Raw genomic sequence first — 6,000 nt, forward strand, 5'->3', positions numbered from 1 at the left:
AAAGACCAATGGCTTATCTATGAAAACACTGACTTGAAACTTTTGGGATATACTAATTCTAATTTTCAGTCAGATTGTAATGATAGCAGAAGTGTGTCGGGCTACATATTTAATGGAGGAGCTGTTTGCTGGAAGAGTTCCAAGCAACATACTATGGCTGATTCTGTATGCGAAGCAAAATATAATGCTGCATTAAATGCTACAAAGGAGGTGGTGTGGTTGTGAAAATTCATCACCGAGCTGAAAGTTACACCTTCCATTAATGGCCTTGTCCTGCTATACTGTAACAGCTCCAGTGCCAAAGCTCAGGTGAAAGAACCAAAATCGCACCATCGCACCAAACATATTCACATCGCTATCACCTAGTATGAGAGATCGTGAATCGAGGTGATGTCAAGCTTCAAAAGATCGATGGAATGGAAAACCTAGCCAACCTCTTTACTAAAGCTCTCAGGATCAAAGAGTTCGATGACTTCAAATGGAAGATGGGTATAAGATACTGCCCCGATTAGCTTTAATTCAAGTAAGAGTTGTTAAGAATTGTGTCCTAAAATCAATTATATGACGATTGAGTTCTGTTTTATATATGAATTATTGATATATGAATAAAAATTATTCTGATATTTTTTATCATAAAGTTACATCTTTTTTGAACTCTTGTAGTGTGATTAAGTCCTTAGAGCTATGTTAGTGTACGATAAAGAGAGGATTTATCGTATAGTTCTTAAATATGTTTGCGACCAAATGATATGTCATTATAGGATGATGATGCTTATCGAGTGAAGGTCGTTGTGTTCTATATGGGTTGGTTGTCCTCTTAATCAAAGAGTGTGGTGACACTGGTATAGCATACAGGTGAGATATAGGAGTACATCATCACTGAATAAGTGACTCATCTACTGAACGTTCTGCTGTCAAGAGCTGCTCATGAAGCATATGGATATAAATATCCTTTAGACCTGAGATCACTATAGTGACTTGCAAGCAACTCACTGTGCTTTGATGCCAGACTACCTGAATTTCTAATGCAATGATGGAAGGCTACTGGTACAGTCAAGTACTTGTGAAGTTTGTGTGTGGATCAAGATGGGATTGATCCCTCTGAATTATTGAAGTTGATGTATCACTGTATTTTAATTTAGTAAAATCTTGATCAGGGTAATCCATGAGATGGATATGAAAGGTTGAAATATAATGTGGATGAAGCAATCTTGGTTGACAATTAATCTGAGACCATCCTAGAGCATTCAGGATCAAAAGGATGAATAATGCGGAAACCATTTGTATGGATTCTGAAATATTCTTTTGCGATAATTTGACCTATCTGAATATCAAAAACCATTGCTAGATGGTATTTTGATTAGTACAGAAATCAGTTCCTATGCTATCGACTTAGTGTTTGAACCTATGGAGTCATGCGCACAAGTCAAACATCACAGAAAAATATTGACCTATGTTTATATATCTAATTTAGAAGTACTTGACTTGATTGAATATACAAGCTAACTTAATTGAGAATTAAGTTATGAATCGAACAGGATTGAAGAGTTGACTATGTCTAGCTAGCACTACTCATGAGGTTCATGTTTAATCTCAAGGATGAACAGTTTTTGATTTATGATCCATGGAGCATATGAGAGATTAAATTTAAATACTAATTAATTTTAAATTAGATCTAAATTAATTAAACTTAATTAGATTTAAAATTCTAAGTTAGACTTGATATAAAAGTTCTAAAGAGTTTGGGATTGACAGTCTTTCAAAATTGTTTCGAACTAGCTTCAAATTGGATTCGAATCAGACCCATTTTGGATGAGATATTAGGAATCCTACTTGCATTGAGATTCTCCTCTCTCTTGGGCCAACCAGGTCCTGGTATGGTGCTGGTTGTGGGCATCCCATATGGGTGTGGAAATGGGTGCATTGTGGGTGCCTTGTGTGGTTCCAATTCTATCTCATGTGGGAGTCTTTCTTTCATGAGTATTAGACTGGTTCAAAGTATGTTTGAATTAAGAGTCCAATACTTAATGGGACAAGAGAATCATCTATAGATAAAGAGGATCTATACCTATGGATGCCTAGCAAACAAATCAGATTGAGAGAAGAGAGAAAGAGAGAGAGAGGCATGAGAAGAGAGAAGCCCTTCCTTCTCCCTTGGCATCTCCCTTGAAGTCGCCCCCTTTCTCCTTGGTGTGGGACCCATCTTGGGTGTCCTCTCTTGCTGGTGTGAGGCATCACACCAGCATCTCTCCTCTCTTATTTGGTTAGATTGCAAAGGTGATTTGATCGAAGTGTTGGAGCATGATTCCGGCTCCTCCCACGGACCTTGGGTGTAGCAAAACCAGCAACGAACAGATTTGGAGACTTCTGGACTCGATTGAAGGCCCTTGACGAAATCAGCCTGGTTGCTGACTTCTTCGTCAGCCTTTCATTCCAAATGAAGAACGCCTCTGAAATCACCTCTAAAAAATCTAAGATCTGGTACCCAATCAGATCAGGCCTGGACTGAGGTCTTTCAATTCGTAGATCTCGAATTGGGGTATTCTAGATAGGAAAGAAGGTAAATGGAGACAGACCTCGCAGATCTGTCCTGCTGCAGCCTTTCCTGTAGATCTGTTGATGGAGATCTCATCCGTACCTCAAACGACCTCAGATCCACTCCAGATCTGAGATGGATTTGTCCCAACCTCTTCTCAAGAGATTTCAGATCCTGAACCTAATGCTTGGGTGGCTGCAAGAGAGGGAGAGAATAAAATGGCTGGCGGCTGCAAGGGGGAAGGGGCTTGTGCCTCCCCTTCTTCTCTTTCCTTTTATGGACTGGCGGCAAGAAACCCTAGAGTTTCTTGCTCCTGGGGCATGGAGAATTACTGGAGAGAGAGAGAGAAGAGAGAGAGAGACTTGGGAGAAAGAGTCTTGTATTTCTTGGCTTAATCAAACCTATACAATGCATGTATATATAAACACAGGGTCAAGTGACCCAAACCCAAAACTCCCTTGACCAACTCTATGGAAGATTAGGTTAACCCAAGCCCATGTATACCCATGACTTGACCTAATCTCACCTATCCTGGGCCTAGACCTGGCCCATAAAGAGTTGGTCCCTTGAGGCCCATATAACCTAGACCTCAAGAACCCGAAAGGCCCACAGCCTTTCAACCTAGGGCCCAACTATCCCTAGAGCCTCCATGAAGCCCTCATGAATGATAGACCTTGGCCTTAGCCTTGGTCCTCTGGGCCTTGGGCACACCACCTGGATCACAACAATCTCTACCTTGGTGTCCCAAGGCCTCAACCAGCTCCACTCTGTCCATCAGCCGCATCAGTTCAACATATCTCTAAAAGCTTCCCGTGGAAGTACCTTCGTAAGTGCATCAGCTGGGTTCTCCTTGGTGTGTACCTTTACCAGCTCCACCTTGCCATCCTCCACAAGCTCCCTGATCCGATGATACTGAATATTGATGTGCTTTGTCCTTGCATGATAGACTGAGTTCTGTGCTAATAGAAGTGCACTCTGGCTGTCATAGTGCACTCTAATGGCCTCCTAAGTAAGGCCCATCTCCGTCAACAAACCCTTCAGCCAAATTGCCTCCTTAGCTGCTTCTGTCAGCCCGATGTACTCTACCTTTGTAGTGGATAGGGCCGTGATAGGCTACAGACACGATCTTCAAGAAATAGGACCTCCATACAGGCTAAAGATGAAGCCTGTCATAGACTTCCGGGTATCCACATCTCTACCGAAGTCTGCATCTACATAACCGCCAATCAGCCTCTGAGCCTCCCTGGACATGTCAGAGTATCCCACTGCACCTCCTCGCTGTCCGTCGCAGATGCCAACTCCAACTGAACCCGCCAGATGTCTGAATATCCACTTTAGAGCTCTCCAGTGCTCCCTGCCAGGCTGCGCCATGAACCTGCTAACCTGACTCACTGCATGAGCGATGTCTGGCCTACAACAGACCATCGCATACATCAAGCTCCCAACTCCTGACGCATAAGGAACCGTCTCCATCTCCTGAGCCTCCACCTCAGTCTGTGGTGCCATGGTCTTCAAGAGTCTGAAGTGACCGGCAAGTGGCAGCTCCGCCGGCTTTGCTCCCTTCATCTCGAACCTCTCTAAGACCTTCTGTATGTAGCCCCCCTAAGATAGATGCAGCACCCTTCGGGCTCGGTCTCTGAAAATCTCCATGCCTAGGATCTTCCTTGCAGGGCCCAAATCCCTCATCTCAAACTCTCGAGATAAGGATGCCTTCAGATCCTGCACAACCTTCCTAGAACCATCCTCAAGAGACTGAACATAAACACAGGGATCATACTCACACCTAGAAAGTCCAATGCTGCGCACACAGGAGTCGAACCGCTTGTACCACTGCCTCGACGACTGCTTCAGCCCGTACAGCGACTTCTGCAACAAACTGTAGGAACCAGATCTAGGGTTTCAGGGTTAGATCTTGAAACTTTTTCAAGATCATACAGCGGAAGACTAAAATAAATCAAAATTTATTTTTTAAAACCAAAGAATCCCTAGATTTAAGATTCTATTACATGATTATTACATAGCATTAAATCAAAAATTAAAATATATAAATATAGCATAAACTACATGTTGATCATATCAACATGTTTCTATACTACATCTAATGTATGTATTAAACAATAGATCAGATCTATTACCTTGCAAGTTAGACGTTCTAACCTCGCTAATCCAGGCTTAAGGATGATGTTGCAAGCCGCACACACGTTCGGCCTCTAGGAGTCGTCCACACGAGCCCACGAATCTCGATCAGAAGTCCTGCTTCAAGAAATCAGCACAGTATGCTAGTACTGCGCTGATCCTTCTTTGATGGTTGATCAGGTGCCTCCTTCTTGATTTGGACTCTTCTAAATATGAAAAGTAGAAAGAGGAGTTTCAAATCTGAGACGCTCTCAAAAAACTCAAGATGGAGGGAGGAAAGATATGAAAACAAAAAACCCTAGAAGAAGACCCTCTTCTTCTTCACGTTTTTCTCTCCAGACACCCTAACTTGTGTCTTTTATATCTCCACGATCCAAAAATATTTCTTTTTGATTTTTGGATGGCTCAAAGGTCTCTTAAATCTCTATCTTCTTCTAAAATTTTATGAAGAAAGTCATTTTATACAAAGAGATATGATAGAGTCCTTATCGAGGTCAAATACCTAGTAAAGGCTTATCCAAACATGGCAAGTTAAGGGGCGCCCAACTCTTGAGCACCTCCTCCATATTTTCATGCACGGATCACCAGAAAAGGGTGTACAATGTATACCCTAAAAGCCACAAAAATTCCAAAAAAAATTTGGATAAATTCGGTGCAAAATTGAAAGAGTTTTAGATTTCTAAAACTCTATCTCATAGAATTCGAAATCCAAACTTATTCCTTTTTGATTTGATCCAAACCACCTTCCATGTAAGAAAGAAGAGAGGAAACCTTTTTTGAACATGGGAGAGACCTGGGAGAGGGCTTTTGTCACACAAAATAAGTGGAGATTGGCGTTGAATAAGAGAGAGGGCGTGGGGAAGGCTTATGTGGCGCAAGGTGGAATCCTAGTCTTACTAGGATTCTATCTCATGACTTGTTTTAATTTAGTTTCTCAAACCAAATCAAACCAAAATTAGATCAACCTAATTAAAATAGGTCCTAACTTAATTAAGAACCTAATTTAATCAGATTAAATTAGATTTAAATCTGATTTAATTTTCTAATCAAATTAGAAATTAGATTGACCCAAGTCCTAGTTGAACTAGGACTAGTTTTTTCTTGCACTTGGCTTATCCAATAAACCAATTGGACTTGATCCAATCAAGCTCAAAATAAATTTAATTAAATTATATTTAATTAGACTTAATCTCAGCCCATTGGCTTAATCAAATTAAGCCAATTAGCAATCGAATTGCTAATCGATCCTCCTGCAATACTTGCACTGGGTTAAATGTCAATCGTATTGATCATTTAACCCTAGAACGATTCTTAATCATTGATCAACC

Source organism: Elaeis guineensis, chromosome 9 (genome assembly GCF_000442705.2).
Source record: "Elaeis guineensis isolate ETL-2024a chromosome 9, EG11, whole genome shotgun sequence".
NCBI lineage: Eukaryota > Viridiplantae > Streptophyta > Magnoliopsida > Arecales > Arecaceae > Elaeis > Elaeis guineensis.